At 42.5% G+C, this 19,132-nt stretch overlaps 1 long non-coding RNA gene across 1 annotated transcript; it reads left to right on the top strand.

The window, feature by feature from the left end:
- The first annotated feature begins 257 nt into the window (after positions 1-257).
- LOC132316784 (uncharacterized) lies at positions 258-3,967 on the top strand. The gene is made up of 4 exons (XR_009483939.1): positions 258-436; positions 545-591; positions 3,215-3,303; positions 3,427-3,967. It is a non-coding gene; the product is annotated as an uncharacterized LOC132316784 (long non-coding RNA).
- The last annotated feature ends 15,165 nt before the right edge of the window (positions 3,968-19,132 follow it).

Below are 19,132 nucleotides of genomic sequence, written 5' to 3'. Positions count from 1 at the left end.
TCCGCGGGAGGCGGCGGTGACTCAGGCCTGGCAGCCCGGTTCTGGCGGGCCCGGGCACCGCGGCGCGCGGGGGCGGGGGCCGGGGCCGGGACGACACGGGCGCCATGTTACGGAGGCGGGGAGGGGAGAGGTGCCGCTCAGCTGGGCGCAGGCGGCCTGCCTCCCTCGGCGCTCGCAGAGCTCATCCGACGGGGACGGGGAGGGCGACGGGGACGGGGACCTACAGCGGGAGGGCAAGGGGGAAGGAGTCCGGGCATTCGGTGGCTGAGCGCCACAGCAAGGCCGGACACACGCACGGTAGCGTTAATGTGTGGCGGATATGCACGCACAGTGCGTGTGTGCATGCCCACACATCCAGTACTGTGCGCTGCCGGGTCGTGCTTCCTTCCATAAGGCCATGTACTTGTATGATAATTTAGTGGACGCATTATAAAAGGTAATTTAATATTAAGGTGCCAAGATAAGAGCGGTTGTCCTCAGAATTTGGAAATCAGCTTGATGATACAGACTTCAATTACATCTTTGTGGGCTATTTTTTCTACAGGAACTTACTTCACTCAGTGTGAAGGATGGAGAGTACCAACAGAGGAGGTAACCAGTCAATATTGCTTTTAATCATCCTTCACTGTGTTGCCCTGGGCATTATTCACCACATGCCACTTAAATGCCACATTGAATGGAGTTACTAGCTTCCACGTAGGTGTTGCCATGCTCTTCATCAGGATCCTGCTGGAATGCTTCACAAACATCAATTAACTTCTCAGTACTCAATTGGGCTGTGATGGTGTGATTATCCCTATTTCAGAGGAAAGGAACTGGAGCAAGAATACTGCATTTAAAATGCTCCACTCGCTGTGAGTAATTAGTTCAAGGTTTCAAGAACCGCACCTTTTAGGGTCTCTAGCAGTCAGGGATATAAGGAATGCAGGTTGGATGGCCATCTATACAAATGAGCCAATCTTAATTCTGTAATTTCTTATTTTTTCAGTGATTTCAGCCTCAAGAACCTGCTTTCCAGTAGCACATTATTGTGTGGCTAATGTCTCTTCTCTGCCTTGTTCTTTTCTCTTCCTTTCCTCTTGGGTATAATTGTGTATGTCCTGGAATATTTTTCTTTGATAGGGCTTTTATGTGCTGTTCTTGTTTTTAATGCTCAGGTTGCTATCTGTGTTAGAAAAGGCAAGATCAAAAAGAAGTGTGTTTTGGAATACAAGTAAGCATAAGCAGATTTGCACTCTGATAGATAAAAAAGTTCTGTTGTGCCATTGAGATGATTATGACAGTATCACAATTTAGAACATCGGATGATCTTCATATTTTCTGTGTGCACACAACTTGGAATTTGGGTGTTTATCCAAAGAGAAGCCAGTGCAAGTGTACTCAGTCAGCTTGATGTTCTTGTGGTTAACACACTGCTGAGGAAATAATCTGCAGTATTCTGTAAAGTTAAAGTCTGATTGGTTAATCCAAGTCATCATCCAGTGGGATAGGATTGAATCCTCTAAGGGAAAGTGTTATTCATTGTTGCTGTTATCTGAGAGTATAGCTTAAGAAAGAAATAATAGAATAAAGTCAGAATAATTTTGGTTGGAAGGATCTCTTGGGAGTCATCTGATCCAACAACCCTATTCCATGCAGAACTCATTAGATTAAGTTACTCAGTGCCTTGCTTGGGTTTTTTTTGAGTACATCCAGGGAGATCCCACAGCCCTTGTGGGCTCCTGTTCCTGTGCTTGACACCCTCACAGCAGTTGGCTTTTTTTCCTAATATTTAATGGGAGTTTTCTTTAAAGCTGCTTATGTCTGAGAGTCTGATAATATGTCTAAACTACACACTGGCTGCTCCAATTGTGTGTACCTTCAGCCAAAGAAGTGTATATGTGATAGAAAGCTTTCCAAAATACTTCCATTTACTTTAATTTACCTAACATTATAACCACTTTCTTGCTCAGGTTCTGCTTTGACTAACTGGTTTTCATCCATGAGCTGACCTGAACCTTCTGTTCTGTCTTGATAATGTAGGCAGGTTGTGGCAAAAGACAAATAGGGCTGCGTGTGCCACTTGCATGCTGCTTGTCTTTGAGCGTGTGTCATCTGATCATTTTCCCTAAGTACAAAGAAAACTGACATTGAAAGTGAAAGGTCTGTTACAGAGATGCAGGTGATTCCTTCCCTGACTGAAGTTATCAGCAGTTCAGTCATAACTGGCATTACAGTGCTAATGCAGCATCTTCAAGTGAAGAAGGATGTATGTCAGACTCACAGACAGGAGAACAGCCTAGGATACACTTCCTGAGTTACCCAGTTCTCTGCTGCCAATGCTAAAAAAGCATTTTTAGCACCTTTGTCTTAAAAGAAATTTCGAGGTCCTTTCATATTCAACTCGTAAGTCTGACTAGTTACACTTGTCTCTTATTAAGTAAGCAGCTTAGATACAGGCCTGTTTTTATTTGTCCTTCCATTTAATTTAAACTGAATCAACATTCAAATGGAGGGTGGTTTTTTTTATGGTCAGAGTTACAATAAAATCTCCCTTTCTTAGCAAAACAAAATGTTAACGTATATCTCCTTCTACTGGTTCTGGGATTATTCTGTGAGGAAGTTGTTGGTTATCACCTGTGTGACTGCTTAGACACAGCCATTGTTACTACCATCTGTTTTCCAGTTTGTGTCTGGGAAGTTAAGGATTTCCATAATTCTCAGTAGCATTATTCCTTTTTTAATACCTCCTGATAATGTATGTATGGACATAAACTTTTTGATGCTATTTGCAAACACCTGGTAGACTTTTTTCTCAAATCTACATGCACCTGAAGAGATCGCTTTATCCATTATTTGGTTTCTTTACATTATGTGCTTGCATGTGTAATTGCTGCCGTATGATCTTTACCTTCATTTCTGTCCTTCCTACACAGAAAATATCTTTCAAAGTCATGCTCCGGTTATTATTTTTTTTTTTTCCATTCTTACAATGCAGAGTTTTGTGCTTAAAGCTTGGCCTTTGACTATTTTTTATGGTTCTTAGGTCTCCTGGGTGACTGAACAGATAACTCCACACTTGAGTTTGGGATACTCGGGTCCAAATTTGGCTTCAGAGTACTTGAAAGCAGACCGGAAGGCTTCAGGCCTGCAATACACCCTCTGCACAGATTTATTTTGTTTCATTCAGCCACTGTGTCTTCAATTTCTTCTCCTTTGTATTGATCTGCTGCAGGATGCTAGAAAATGGAGATGCATAGACAGTAGGGAAGGAAGAAACTACCTGAAGGCTGACAATTCATGGTTGAGGGCAGATCTATCGAGGTACTGATTCATCAGTTCCTTGGCTTCTCTTCCTGTGGAAAGAGCATTTTTGCTCTCTAATAGGATGTAGAATTTTATTTGATTATTCAAATATCTGCAATAATGTATCTTTTCTGTTGCCAGGAAACTGCAAAGGATCTTTTTCTGAGGCCCAAAGAAAGTGATGAGATTGCTGGTAGTGTCTTGATTATGATATGGATGTTTAAGGCAGAATTTACCAGACTGAACATTGGTGACTGCTACATGGGTGTCTACATCAGGGCGAGTCATCCCATACTCATTTCATAGTCTTTGGAGGGCTTGTCAATATGTCCATGGATGCAATTTACAAACCCTTTATTCCTTAAATAATAATGATTTGTGATAGAGTCTAAAATGATCTGTAAAGGAACTTAAAAATCCATGTGAACTTTGGCTCTAGATTCTGTCAGCAAGCAAGGTCCTATTTGAATTATTCTTCTTGGATATTTGTTATTTAAGGAAAATCCCAGTGTAATGGCATTTGCCTTCATAGAGTTTATGGTCAAAACAAACTCCATCACTCTTCTGTTTCAGCCTTCTATGTCATACCATACAGAGAATTTAATCTAGTTAATTTTGCATTGATTCTGATAACCTGTGTTTGACTAAAGTATTTCTCAGTAATGTAACTAAAATAAATACATCACCTCTCAATCTTCTCTTTAATTATTAAATAAAGTGAACATTTTAAAATCTCTCGTTTTCTCTTTCCCCCTATCCTTTAAACTGTATTTGTGGACCTTTTTTGTTCCAGCTTTTCAAAACTAACTTAAAAATCTGATTATCAAATTGGACACTTACTTTCAGGTTCACTATTGCTGTATACACAAATACATCACCAAAATTATAGTGCTATTCCAAGGTCTATAAACTTTATTTGAGTAGGTTTGACATCTCCTGAGCCAGTTTCTGTTGCACTCTTGAGTGAAAAATTAACTAGAATGTCTGATTTCAAGAAGGGTATTCCTAATGGTCTAAAAAGGCCTTCATCATCACACTGTAATGTGATGGTATTACCTGCATTTTTCCAATCGGTAATTAGTAATAAAGTTTTGCTGCTTTTTTATGCTGAAGGTTGGTTGTGTTTATTTTTCTATATAATTTCCAAGATAATATTGGTTCTTTTTAAAGATTTCTCAGTCATTGCATTCATTTGTAAATTTTGTTTGCTTTTTTTACTAATTATAATGTATGTATGCATTGTTATACTGGATTAGTTTAGTAATGCATCTAGATAATTACTATTTGTAACTAAGGTCTTTACCAGAGCGCTTTTATGCTAAGTGCCTTCAAACAAAGAACCAGTAGTAAAGAGACATTTGCTGCCCCAGATTGCTTATAATCTGGGTTAATGACATGATGCGACAGGGGGATAAAACAGAGTGTGAAATGAGTGAACCTAATTTCAGATTGTAGCAGTTGCTACAGTTGTTAGACTTCAGCACTCTAAGAGTAAGCAGCAAATAACACTAACTGAACACCTTGAAAAGGTGTACAGGCCACTGCATTTTGCTCACACCAGTCCAAGAGACCTTGCTACTCTATCCTAGAGAGTTTTGTCTGGGTCTGTATTTCAACTTGGTGATACACTGGGCTGAACCCAACACATAGCGCAAACGGGTGTGTGATCAGTAATGGTATATTTGGTTTACGTGGAAAGGTTCTGGTAGCTGGGGGGCTGTAGGGCTGGCTTCTGTGGGAGGACACCAGAGGCTGGCTCCATGTCAGACAGAGCCAGTTCCAGAAGGCTCCAAGACAGCCCCACCGCTGGCCAAAGCTGCGCCCATCAGCGACATTGGTAGCAGCACCTCTGTGATAACAAATTTAAGAAGGAGTAAAACCCACTGTGCAACAGCTGAGAGAGCCTTCCTGCATTGCTCTTTTAAGGAAGCAACAGAGCACTCCAAGTTCTTGATCAGGCGCATGCTACAGTATTTCTGTGAACTCCAATTTTTGCAATAGCCTGAACAGAAGTACTATTAGGGATCCCAGCAGCGTTTAGGAGGATATTGCACAAATTTGTGTTTTGAAGTGCCACAAAATTGACACTTGGATCTTAAAAGTTTGTGCTCATTTGGCAAAATTACTCTTTTTTTTCCTTTTTGCTTAGGGACATACAGGCTTCTGATCTGCAAAGGAGTAAGTGTGCATAGTAAATTGCACACACATTCACCTCCATGAGTTAAATAACAGCAGCAGTGGCAGATGCATGAACAAAACTGATGCTGTGGCATCAAGTAATTTTGGTGAAGTTACATTAAGTTACTTATGTTGTGAAATTAATTAATGTATCTAAAAACACTCCACTAGCTTATGCAAATGAGCCATACAATTAAAGAGTCCATGAGGCCACAAAACTTCCATTTCTGGTTATCACTGCAGCACATGGGCTTACCAGAGATGGAGAGAATACTGAAAACAAAGAATAATTTCAATAGCTGAGATGCCAACATTATGCATAAGCTGTAAATCAGTGCAGGAAACCCAGACCAGAATAATTGGTTGAGTGACAGAAAGAATTAATCCAGAATTTGAGGAAGCTGCATAAAGTATGATTAGCACACAAAAAATTTTACTGGCTTTCCTTGGGTGGTCCACAATAATAAAGATGCTCTGTATTGTTGTGTACTGGATTGCATCTTGTATTTCATTGGAATTTTTTTGTTTCTAACACCTGCAGCTATACATCTGTTACTTCACCTTAAACTTTGTTAAATAAAATTTTGGTTTTAAACTTTTTCAAGTTTGGAATTGTTTCCTGATCCAGGTCACATAATGACTCCGCAAACTAGTCCATTGGCACAACCGGCAGGAAAGGAAAGAAACATATGATAACATGGGAATGCATGTCCAAGGCTGTCTTGTCTTCAGTCCAATTCTAGATTTTTTTTTGTTGGTGTAACACATAGATGAACCTGGCCAAAATACGTGAGAAGGTCATCGACACCTGCCTCCAGGGTATTGGTGTTATCCTTTTCCTTTGGGATTCACAATGGACTGGAAGAAAATGACAGCCTGTGCTTGGAAGGACTACTGCCTCTAACTGATCAAGGTGAAATCTGTGGCTAGGAAGCCAGTTGTTGAGAACCATTCTCATCAGTGATTTATTCAGGCTGAATTGCATCATGAAAATCTGGCCTGACAGGAGCTTGTCTTTTACCGTGTCCTCACTCCCTTACTATGTCTCTCAGGCTTTGGGGACCTAGCATTTCTCTTTATTTTGTCCACTGCCTGTCCTGACCGAAAACTGTTGTTAGCAAGTTAGGAGGGAAGTAGAAACTGGAAAGGCATTAGTTTTATTCGTAGCAGTGTTGTCATGAACTTATCCAATCATTTAACTTTTCTTCTTCTTTGTAATTGAATTGTCTTTGTTCTTGTTTGACGGTATTACCTGTGCCATTGCTCAGACCAGCCAAGAGGTTAGTGTTCGTTCTTTAGAAAAGACAGTTGCCACTGGCCTTCTACAGCAATGTGCTGGCTAGTAGGATGTTTCTAGCTGTGGAGAATTAACGGTTTTCCTGGAAGAGAAACTGGAAAAAAGGAAAGTTTGGAGATTGTCAGTGTTTTAGAAGGTAGGATGGAATAGGCCCTACTGTTTTCTTATTTTGGACTAGCTGAGATCTGTCTTTGTTTTCCGAAACACTGACTAAAGGTGACCTGCAGAAGGGACTTGTGTTTTGCCCTGAACAAAGTGCATTCACTAGTTTGTATTTCTAGATGATGTGCGAGCCCGCTCTACATGTTGCATTGTGCTTGGTTGCCTTCCTTTGTATCATTTTCATTTCCGTAAACTATTTAACCATATCCATATCTGAGTTAGAATCTGAACCTCACAAATCTGATCGTTTTATAAATGGAGAGCAGTGACAATGGAGTAATTCTCAAATAGGAAGGACATTTTCATACAATAGCCAGAGGAGAAACACGGTAAGAGGAAACATCCAGTGTAAATATCAGGGCCCTGAGCATACGGGTAGGCCTTAATGGCCCTCTACAGCCTCTCCTATGGCCTTTACCCATACCTTCTGCCCACGGGCGCAGGATCTCCATTTCAGCTCGAACCTGGGCCTTCTGTCCTGCTTGAGCTACATCATAGGAGTACAGGTGTCCAGCCTGGCAACAGGCATGCCCCTGCCGGGGTGTGGCCCCCACAGATCTGGGCCCCAACCCATGGCTGACTAGGTAGTCAGCTTGATCTCGCACCTGCCTTGTCATTATGGACCTGCCTGGGTGTCAATTGTGTCCGACACTGGTCACCATCACTGGACCTGACCCTAACCAGTGGACTGGCTTCCCAGTTTGACCTCAGACCTGCCTCGTCACCACAAGCTCGTCTGGTGGTCTGGACAATCAGCTGACCCTGTCTGCCATCATCACTGGGCCTGCCCTGCTCCCATTGCCTGGGCATTGTGGGACTGAGCCCTGGCTGGCGACACCCCTACCCTGGCTGGCGAGACCATGTTATCATGCTTGGCTCCTGGCTCCCCATCCATTAATGAGCAGTTGGCCCTCTATGATCACCGACATACAAGGAACAGATACATTATCTGTCCCAAAGACACCATAAACAGAGACGAGCCAAGGTGACCTGGAGAACGGTAACCCATCCTTTGAGTTGCTTACTTTAGCATTGCAGATCCCCTGGACTCGGTTTTAATGGAAAAGAAGATGGTGGATGCTCCTTTTGACTTAACATCTGTGACTAATCACGTCTGCCACTTCTGGTTTTGATCTGTTCCAGGCACTCTATTTGTGTATGTCAGATTATCTGGGTTAAATGCAGCTTCGCTGTCTCCCTTCTATCTATGTAGTCTGAAGTTGTTTAACAGGATCTTCCTGTTTTTATTCCAACTCAGTATCAAGAAGTCAGATACTAACTGGCACTCATTTTTTATGCAGTGAACGCATGCTCTGTGTATCACTGAATAATTCATAGGTCTGCAGTCTTTGATTTCTCAACCTTGCTTTGCTGACAGACATTGAAGACGTCTCTTCAGAAGCTTGCCTGTTTCATTCCCCTTCCAGTTCTTCATAGTAATTTTTTATCGTAGATAACTTTTTTTTTCCCGCCCAAGTTGTGACTGTGGAGAAATCCAACATTATTATAACAAGCAGGACTGACATCTGAACAGAATTACGGGAGTGGGAATATGAATGCAGTCCTGCATAGTTTCACTATGATGCTTGTAAGTTGTTTTTTTTTTAATGAAAACTGCCTTAAATTAATGGGCTAGATGGGGAATAAAAGAGGAAGAATCACTATTGTCAGCATCTTTTGTATAGCAGCACTTTTTGGGTACCAGCGTGGGGGTTTTTTTGTTGTGTTGTTTTTTTCTTACCAGAGTGTTCAGCTACTACTGCCATCCTTTCCTTCTGGGGAAAAATGCAGGAGATGATGTAAGGAATGAAGGTTCCTGTGATCAGGTAACTTGGCCTTAACCTGTGACTGGACTGGTAAATCCCCAGTGCAGACAGGGTGGCATTCAAGTTCAGTGTGGCTGAACATCCAGTATGATCTGATTAAGAGAAAACACACATCTGCTTGGCCTGACCAATTAAAGTCTCCCCACACAAAAAAGGCAGGAGGAACAGATCTCTGGTGCCCAGAGCTCATCAATCCCTTTGGCAGAGTCTCTATCCTCAGTTATGAAAGTCGCAATTTAATTTCTAATCTAGTCTTTATTTATACAAACGAATATTGTAGCATGTGGAGAAGATGAATGGATTTTAAAGTTAGAAGATGTACTGAGTGCCTTCTTCTGTCCTCCCTGAAAAGATGAGAAACAGCATCACTTAGCAGTGGATACGTATTTCAGAAGAACGTTGGTTTAAAGTAATTAAATAATTGAGAATTCAACAAAACTGCAGGTAGTTTCTGTAGTTGAAGAACTGCACCTTTTTATTGTTTGAAACGGTCTAACTTCAGCTTCCAGCTGTGTAGCTCACGGGGTCTGTTCCAGAGCCGTTAGTAGTCTTGGTGCACGTTCTACACCCCGTGATCTTACTAACTCACGCTCCCTTTCCTTCTGTGCACACTCCCCCCAGACCTCTCAGCAAGCTTTAGGGAATGCTGTACCTGACTTGCAGATGTGCCTTTGTCCTTCACAGAGACGGAACTTGCATTTAGGTGTATTGAAACGCTTTTGTGCGGAGACGCTGACGCTATCGGGACTCGGCCGGCTGAGCACGAACGTGCCACGCTCGCAGCCTTTCCTCCTCCCGCAGTTCTGCTCCCTCCGGAACTGCCAGGAGCAAGTTTCAACTCGCCGAAAGCGAACGCTGCCCCCGCGCAGCAAGGACTCCCGGCCCCGCGGGCGGGGCGGGGAGCGCAGCCCAGGCCCGCCCGCTCCCGGGACCCCCGGCCGAGGGCGCGGGACCCAGCTCAGCGCCGGGGCGGGGCCGGCCGGGGGCGGGGCCGCGGCGGGCGGGGCGGGGCGGGGCGGGGCGGCCTTGTCGCGTACCTGGCGCGTCACTTGACGGCGTCGCGCCGCAGCCGTTACCCGCGCGGCGGGCGCTTCCGGGTTGTGGTCGTGTGGCAGGCGCCCGGGGTACGCGCGTCCCCGCCTGCCTGTGGCGGTCGGGAGCGGGTTTGTGGCGTGGAGCCCAGCACCCGCGACGGAACGGCAGTGCCCGGCCAGGCGGGCGGCTCCGCCGCGGCGGCCCGCGGCTGGCTGGTCCCCGCCGCCTGCCCGGCCGGCAAGACGAAGCCACCCTGTGCCCCCGTTCGGCGTTGGCGGTGAGAAGTACCATGCTGCGGGCAGGCAGCTTAAGCCTGCAGTCGAAGACTTCATGACCTCAGCATATTGAATAGATAGCTTCGTGCCCTTCTGCCGTTAAGGACTTTGGGATCTTTTGAAAAAGCTGAATCAGCAGTATGGTACTCACTGTATCGGAAGGGCAGTCAGTTCACAGAATATCTCAAGTTGGAAGGGACCCATTAGGGATCATCAAGTCCAACTCCCTGCTGCTTGCAGGATTACCTAAAACTAAAGTAAGAGTGTCGTCCAGATGCTTCTTGAACTCTGACAGGCTTGGTGCTGCAACCACTTCCTTGGGGAGCCTGTTCCAGTGACAGCCACCCTCTCAGGGAAGAACCTTTTCCTAATGTCCAATCTGAACTTGCCCTGACGCAGCTTCATTCCGTTTCCTCGTGTCCTGTCGCTGGTCGCCAGAGAGAGGAGATCAGCACCTCTCTCTCCGCTGCCCTCCTTGAGGAAGCTGTAGACTGCGATGAGGGCACCCCTCAGCCGCCTCTTCTCCAGGCTGAACAAACCAAGCGACCTCAGCTGCTCCCCATAAGTCTTGCCCTTGAGGCTTTTCACCATCTTGATTGCCCTCCTCTGGACGCACTCTAATAGTTTGATGACCTTCGTATATTGGGGCGCCCAAAACTGCACACAGTACTCAAGGTGGGGCTGGACCAGTGCAGTGTAGCGTGGGATAATCACCTCCCTCAAGTGGCTAGCTATGCCGTGCTTGATGCACCCCAGGAAACGGGTGGCCCTTCTAGCTGCCAGGGCACGCTGTTGACTCATATTCAACTTGCCATCAACCCAGACCCCCAGATCTCTTTCCACTGGGCTGCTCTCCAGCCTCTCGTCCCCCAATTTCTATGTATAACCAGGATTACCCCATCCCAGGTGCAGAATCTGGCACTTGTTAAATTATGTATGGTTGGTGATTGCCCAGCTCTCTAGTCTGTCCAGATCTCTCCATAAGGCCTCTCTACCCTTGAGGGAGTCCACAGCTCCTCCTAATTTTGTATCATAGACAAACTTACTTAATTTACATTCAATTCCTGCGTCCAGATCACTGACCCTAAAGAGCACTGGCCCTAAAATTGAGCCCTGGGGAGCCCCATACGTGACTGGCCACCAGCCTGATGTTACCCCATTTACTCTTTGAGCCCAACCCATCAGCCAATTGCTTGCCCAACGTATTATGGACTTGTCTAGCTGTACGCTGCACATATTGTCCAGAAGGATACTGTGAGAGACAGTATCAAAAACTTTGCTAAAATCAAAAAAAACCCCACATCTACTGACTTCCCTTAGTCAACTAGATGGGTGACCTTGTCATGAAAGGAAATTGTTAGTTAAACAGGACTTTCTCCTCATGAACCCATGCTGGCTATGACCAATGACTACATTGTCCCTCAAGTGTTTTTCAGTAACTCCCAGAATAACCTTCTCCATAACTTTACCAAGCACTGAAGTGAGATTGACAGGCCTGTAATTACCAGGGTCTTCCGTCTTACCCTTCTTGAAAACTGGGACAATTTTCTCTCCAGAATCCCAAGATTTGAAAAATAATGGAGAGAAGTCCTGTGATAACATCAGCCAGCTCTTTCAGTACCTTGGGATGAATCCCATCGGGCCCCATAGATTTATGCACCTCCAGCTGGAGCAGCAAGTCTCAAACAAGTTCAGGGTCAGTGGGAGTGCATCATTCCCCCAGTCACGGTCTTCCAACACAGGGCTGCAGGGGTCCCAGGGCCCATCATCAGTGTTGAAGACGGAGGTGAAGAAGGCATTAAACGTCTCTGCTTTGTCTATGTCCCTATTTGTGAGGTGACCGACCTCATCAAGTAACAGACCAATGTTATCTCTGATCCTCCTTTTGCTGTTAACATATTTAAAAAACCCCTTTTTGTTGTCCTTCACAGTACTCGCTGGCTTGAACTCTAGTCGAGCTTTGGCCGCCCGAATTTTCTCCCTGCAGTGACCAACAGCGTCTCTGTAGTCCTCCTGTGTTGCCTGTCCTTGCTTCCAATGTCCATACACTTTCCTTTTCCACTTAAGTTCTAGAAGAAGATCCCTGCTCAGCCAAGCCAGCCTTCTGCCCCACTTGCTTGACTTCTGACACTTTGGAATTGCATGCTCCTGCGCTGTTAAGTTAAATTCCTCAGTGTGCCCCCCTATAAAGATTAGTACCTGATTTTAAGTTCTGAATTAAAGTTGTGACATTTTACCTATGCTTCTTTCCTTTTTGTGATGTTCCTTTAAATTGGTCTCTAATTTTTATTCTCAGTCTTAGCTCCAGATAATGTAGTCTTGCTTGAATTGCTCATTTCAGGCCTTATTGAGCAGCATACAGAATACAGTTGCTGTCCTCACTGTGACTGCACACATCTGCAGATCCGTGCCATTGGACCATGAGGTCTTTAAGGCAGGTGTTACGTGTGGCTTACGAAGGAAAGAGTATGTTGTTATTTTACAACCAATAATAAAGCTGTTGACCTGTACTTACTTTCAGGAAAATTAATGTCAGGAAAACATCAGAAAAGCTGTTACTCATAAAGCTGAAGACTAGCTTTAATAATGAAAAAAAAATCTGGAATAAAAACCCCAACCCAGCTGAAAAATTACTAAAATAGATAGTTCTGAGGTAGGATAGCTGGAAGATGTGTTGGTAGAGAATGTTTTTCGATGACTTGCTTCTATGTCTAGGCCTGCTTTGGGAGTAAGGTGGAGAATGGGATTGCCTTTCTTCAGGAGTGGTGCTACAGCAGATAAGGTCAGTAGCCAGTCATTTTAACTTTTGGCAGTACAGGCTAGTTGTTTCCCTTTTTTTTTCCAAAAGAGAAAGAATATGTATGTGCAAGTGGTGCAATTTTGTAGCTGTCTTGGCGATTTGGGTTCTGAATGCCAATGTTGGTTATCATCAGGAACAATGAAAAATGTTTGGAAAACCAGTTTTAAAATTCATTGGAACAAATGTCACAAGGGTATTGGTGCTGACAAGTAATAGTAGAAGCTAAAAAGAACTAGTAATTTGTGCTTACTAGGGAAAAGAGAACTAAAATGTACTAAGCATCATGGAAGTACTGAATCCTTTTGTAATATTGAGTGAGATAATTGCAGAGAAAGTACTTGAAAACGTTAATTTGTGTATTAGTAAGACATACAAACCAGACTTTTCAGCTTTCCTGTGACGGCAAACAGGAATTGTCAATGATTCCATAGTCAAAAGGATTGTCAGTGAATTTAGTAGGGCAGTATTAGCAGCATAGCTGAGTACTTTGTAATAGAATAGAATTCTTCCAGAACATCTCTCTCAAAAAAGTGAATTTTTCCATGTCTCAGAAAACTTGCTAATGAGAAGTGATTTGTTTGAAGTTTTGCCCAGTAAATCTGTAATGGAGCAGAAACTTGAACACAAGCTTCCGAAGTTATAGGCCCTTACTTTATTCTTCCATCCCCAAGAAAGTTGAAATAAAAGAACTCCAAATGACTCTATTTCATTCTTAAAGTCCTACAAATAAAAGGCAGCAAAACACAGACTACTAGAGATGATTAGCTGTGTAGCTGGTGTAAAACTGCAAGCTCTGTTTTCATGTAGTATTAGGCTGCATTCCTTTAGGAGGGGAATGTAGGAACACTGACTTGCCAGAATGACAGAGTGGGTGACCTCATCTGAGGCCTTCTCTCTTATCTCAATTTCTGTACTTTCTTTTTCTTCACTTTAACTGAACTTTGTATGCAAGATGAAATAAAGGAGTGAAATGAAATCAGCGTTCTGCAGTAATTAAATATTGCAGTGAGTGCTTCAGATAAAATTGATGGATAAAGAATTATAGAATCATAGAATCATTTAGGTTGGAAAAGACTTTTAAGATCATCAAGTCCAACCGTTAACCTAGCACTGCTAAGTCCACCAAAGAGATGATGAGATGATGATCACAAAGGAGTATGGTGAAAACTGGTTACATAAGCCAGGCTGCTTGGCTCTCAGCCTAGTGCCTCTTTCTTTGCTGGAACTGATAGGACTGGTATTGAGTAGCACAGTGCAGCAAGATGCCAAAAGGTGATAACCACATGGTGAAGGGGAGGAAGGAATTTATTGGGTTGCTTGAAGGAAAAGCAGGAAACTGTTCTGGGGAAGAGGGGAGTTCTCCAGAGTGGGGGAACGGGGCCATACAACTTAAACAGGGGCCAGGGTCAAGTGACTATTTGTGCCACTCTAGGGGTACTATGATAAAACTCCAGAACTGTAAGGGGAAAACCCATGATATTCGGAAGAGGACTTGGGGTGAGCAAGCAGCTTTAAGTAACTTATGTTGTAATATTACACTGGAAAGATTTCTTAAAATATTTTTTTTTATATTTAGATTTGTGATTTAGTGTGCCATCCCTTCCAAATTCTGGGGTAGAAATTATGCAGAATCTTCTTGGGAATAATAGGATTCTTGATTTTTTCTATACCTCCAGCAAGGTAATTCCATTTCCTATTACTCATTCCCATTAGCTGTCTTTCTTGACACACCCCCCCCCCCCGCCCTTTCCCTTTTGAAAAGCTGAGGCAAAGAGTTTATTTCTTGACATACACTTTGCAATGTATAGTAAGTTTGATTTTGGGGGAAGTTTTCACTTTGTGTTTGCTTTTTTTGACCTTCTATACGCATAGCTTGCTTTGAGCAGTTTGTTTTTTATTTGTTGTAAATTCTGCTATTTCCCAATAGCTTTCCTGAGAAATATTCATACAGTTACATTTAGAAATTAACTTTGTACAGTTTTCTTGTCTGATTGGGGTACAGATTTGTGGTAGTTTTAGCATTTCTGTTTTGAAGAAGAGCTTCTTTGATGTTCAAGTCAGCTGGACTGAAGAATTCAGAGACAAAGTGCCTAACTAATTTCCTTAGAGGCTTACTTAGATTTATTTATTTATTTATTATTTCATTTACTTTATATTGAGTAATTTGATTTATAATAACTAGAATTTGCCTATTAGAAATTATGTAGGTTTTTAGGTAGAGGTCCTACCATTTATTAGGTGAATTAATAGAAACAGTGACTTGAAACATTTAAGGAGCTTTGAAATATTTATTATACTTCTAGCTTCCCACCCTAAATTAGGATGGATTAACTCAGACCTTTGTCCTTGAGATTCTTATGTCTATATTCAAAATTGAACGCCTATTTGACTGTGGTAGATGTAGCAGAGGGAGAAAACGCTTTTTTTCCACGAAGTTGAGTTGAAGATCTCCTGTTCTCCCCACCCCCGCCTCTTTCTATCCTGTTTCTCTTTGTTTATTGCTGTGGTTTCTGATTTAATGTCATTGGGAAGTTAAAAAGAAAAATTTGCTAAATCAGAGTGGAGCTAACCCAGATAAAGACTTGCAGGCTTTGCTAGAAAATGTGACACTTTATTTGATCATTTGTTGAGGTATGTTTAAAACAAAATTAAAGTGTTAGCAGAAATGTGACTGAAATAATGAAATTAATGACACTTAAAGCATTGCTTTTACATCTGTTTTTTATATCTCTTTCCTCATTTCTTTATGAGAGTCTGCTGCAGTTTCCTAACCCCTGTCTCTGTGAACACTCTCTTGTACAGTCTCCCTCTGAGAGGTATTGGAAGGATCGGAGAAAGGGGAATATTATCATCCACTCCCGTCCCATTTCTCCCAAAAGAAGGTTCTGTAGTTCTCAGGCTGCTTTGGCCAGATTTACTTCATTTTCTTTCATTTTACTTCATTTACTTCAGTTTCTGCAAAATTAATGAGATGTTACTTTCCCATGGTTATGATGTGGATGAATTCGTAGTACTGGAGGTATTCAAGGAGCGTGTGGATGTGGCATTGTGGGATGTGGCTTGATGGGCATGGTGCTGTGTGGTGTTGGGTGGGTTGGGTTTTTTTGTTTTTTTTTTTTTCAGGTTGGACTTGATGATCTTACAGGTCTTTTCCAACCTTAGTGATTCTGTAATTCTGTGATTCTGTGATTCTGTGATACTTGAGAGTTGCTTAAATGAGGAAGCCAATATAGGCAAGCATCTATGTAGGAAAGTCTATTGATTACCTTACTTGTGCCCTGGGAACATTGATATCCACTAAAGACCTTCTAACTCTTGTTTGTGGTTGGTTGGGTTTTTTTTCTTCCAAAACAAGTGAAATTAAATAACTTTGACTCTTGTAAATGTTTCTTCTCTGGGAAATGGCCAGAGGCATGTTTGCTTGCTTCTGCCTGTCCTCTCAGAGACTGGAAAAATAGTTAATATGAAAAAAGAATGCAAAGTTGTGCCAGACCACACTTGTTCGTGCTGGCCCCATGCAGTGGCTCTGAAAATCACTTTTGCCATACCAACGAATAAATCATTCTCAGCTGGATATCATGGAGTCCAAGAATTGCGCATAAAGCAAAAACTAAGGGGATAAAGCAGCTGACAGTCTTTAAGGACCAGAACTGTTGCTCTAGTGTGTGAGGTAAGGATGGGATTTGTTACCAAGTTTTTTTAAAAAAATAAAGTGTGGCTCTGTTGCTGTATTACAGCATTGCTCCAAGAAACCTCAATGGGAAAGACTTGGCTACAGTATCAAAGGAGCCTGTATATCTAATCTGTTTAGATTACCACTGATTGTGGTGATAGTGAGAGACCACTTTGTTAACAAAGCTGAAGAAATTGCTTCTGACAGAAGCACTGAGACTGTCCCTGTGCCTGAGTCAGTAACTGGTAGTAATTGTTGCTGTTACAGTGTCCACTGACTTTGGGTAATGTACTAACCTTCTGCCTTCCTTTTTGACTTTACATATCTTTTTTTCTTGAGGCTATAAGATGTATACATGGTTTCAGCTTAAGACACACAAATTCAGGTATCACCATGTGAGATGGGTGTCTCCTACTATAGTCTAGAGCAATTTACAATCAGAGAAGCAGAGATCAATTTTCGGTGTCATAATATTTAACTCAATCATGCTTGGACTTCTGTTACTTCAATTAATACAGCCTAGCACACTTGCCCTCCATTTTTGCTTTTCTTTGCCCAGTTGCTTTAATAACTAAGATGACTTAGTTAACTGTCGTAGAACATTTGTATTATATTGTCTGCCTGGACTTCAGTAAGGCCTTTGACATGGTCTCCCATAAGAGCCTCACTGCAAAGCTCTTGAAGTATAAGCTGGATGAACACAGAGTGAGATGGATTGAAAACTGGCTGAACAGCCAGGCCCAGGGGGTGGTGATCAGTGGAACGAAGTCCAGCTGGAGGCCAGTAACTAGTGGTGTACCCCAGGGGTCAATACTGGGCCCAGCCCTGTTCAACATCTTCATTAATGAGCTGCATGCTTGAAGACAACACCAAACTGAGAGGAGTGGCTGGTACACCAGAGGGTCGTGCTGCCGTTCAGAGGAACCTCAACAGGCTGGTGAAACGGGCCAACAGGAACCTCTTGCAGTTCAACAAGGGGAAGTGTAAAGTCCTGCACCTGGGAAGGAATAACCTCATGAACCAGTATGTGCTGGAGAACAACCAGCTGGAAAGCAGCTTTGCAGAAAAGAACCTAGGGCTACTGGGGGACAGCAAGTTTAACATGAGGCAGCAACATGCCCTTCCTGCAAAGAAAGCGAATGGTATCCTTGCCTGCCTTAGGAGGAGTGTTGCCAGCAGGTTGAGGAAGTGATCCTTCCCCTCTACTCAGCACTGGAGAGGCCCCACCTGCAGTGCTGTGTCCAGTTCTGGGCCCCTCAGTACGAGAAAGACGTGGACATGCTGGAGAGAGTACAGTGAAGGACCACAAGGATGATGAAGGCACTGGAGCATCTCACATATGAGGAAAGGCTGAGAGAGCTCCCTGCTCTTGGTTTTTTTAACTTTAGCTTTTTTTTTGCTTTTTTTTTTTTGGAAGACTACTGATTTATGAATTTTCATTATTGCTTTATATCAGTTATTCATTTCCCACCTCCTGACTTTGCTAGCTAGTAACATCTATCATTTTACATGGGTGTACAGAGAGATTTTTGTGATTTCCTCCATGTCTTCTCTCAAGCAAGTTTTATTTTTGTTTTGATTTGGTGTGATACTAATCCAGTAGTTTTTCTCTAATACATTTTAGGCATCTGATAAATTATTCTAAACAACTCACCATTACTTTTCTCTTTTTCTGTTTATTTATGATTTTCTTCAGGTGTTTTTTTTTTCAAGTGTTCATGTCAAGAAGATTATCCCCTAAAGAAATTTTTTCCTAGTAATTGAAGTTTTGTATGATGTGTTGTGTAAAATCTTTCTGAACTAGCATGAGCCTTTCAGCTGAAAATATTTGGACTAAACCATGTGTATGTCTAAGCTATATTTCTGTGCTAAACTAAATCTTGACAGCTGGAGCAGGCTGGTGATACTCCATTTTTAAACCTGGAAAAAGCTCTATAGCTTTCCTTAACTCAGCCTCTGCTGAATTCCAGCCATTGAACTGTGACTGGCAGTTTTTCTTTCTGTCAGCAGAGGTCATTCTGAGCCATATTTTTTTAATGTACATTTTTCAAGTCCTGTGGACAGATTACCATTATGCCTATAAAATGGGAAAGAAAAACCTTCTGAATATTTCCATTCATGATCATTTAACCCTTCTCATTAAAATGTCACTACAGTATTTCTCCTTTACAACTGACAGACATGTTCTTAAGCAAGTTTGTAAATTCACATAAATTAAATTTGGGAATTAACTGTTTGAATGGAAAATGAGTATGTTTTCCAGCTTCCTTCACTGAACTTCCTACTGCTCCCATACATACTTGTGTCCGTGTTTCCATTATTGATGCTTTTCAGTCTTCTATTTTTATATTTGCTGCTGTTTAGCAAATTGCGCTGATTAATTTTCCTGTAACTCTTCTTCATTCAGTTCTGTAAGTTCTTGTCATCAAACTCAACATTTTGTGCAACGTTTACTACTTGAACTATATCATCCTCTCATTTCTCAAATCTTTACAAATCATGACTATAGTCCTTCCATAGTGCCTTCCAAGAATCATTCATTGTCTTGCTACTTATTAAGTCTCATGAAGCAAGAATGTTTTTCAAGGCATGTTGCAACTT

The sequence above is a fragment of the Gavia stellata genome, chromosome 3 (genome assembly GCF_030936135.1).
Source record: "Gavia stellata isolate bGavSte3 chromosome 3, bGavSte3.hap2, whole genome shotgun sequence".
In the NCBI taxonomy this organism is placed as follows: Eukaryota; Metazoa; Chordata; class Aves; order Gaviiformes; family Gaviidae; genus Gavia; species Gavia stellata.
This window is presented reverse-complemented; position numbering and strand designations above follow the sequence as displayed.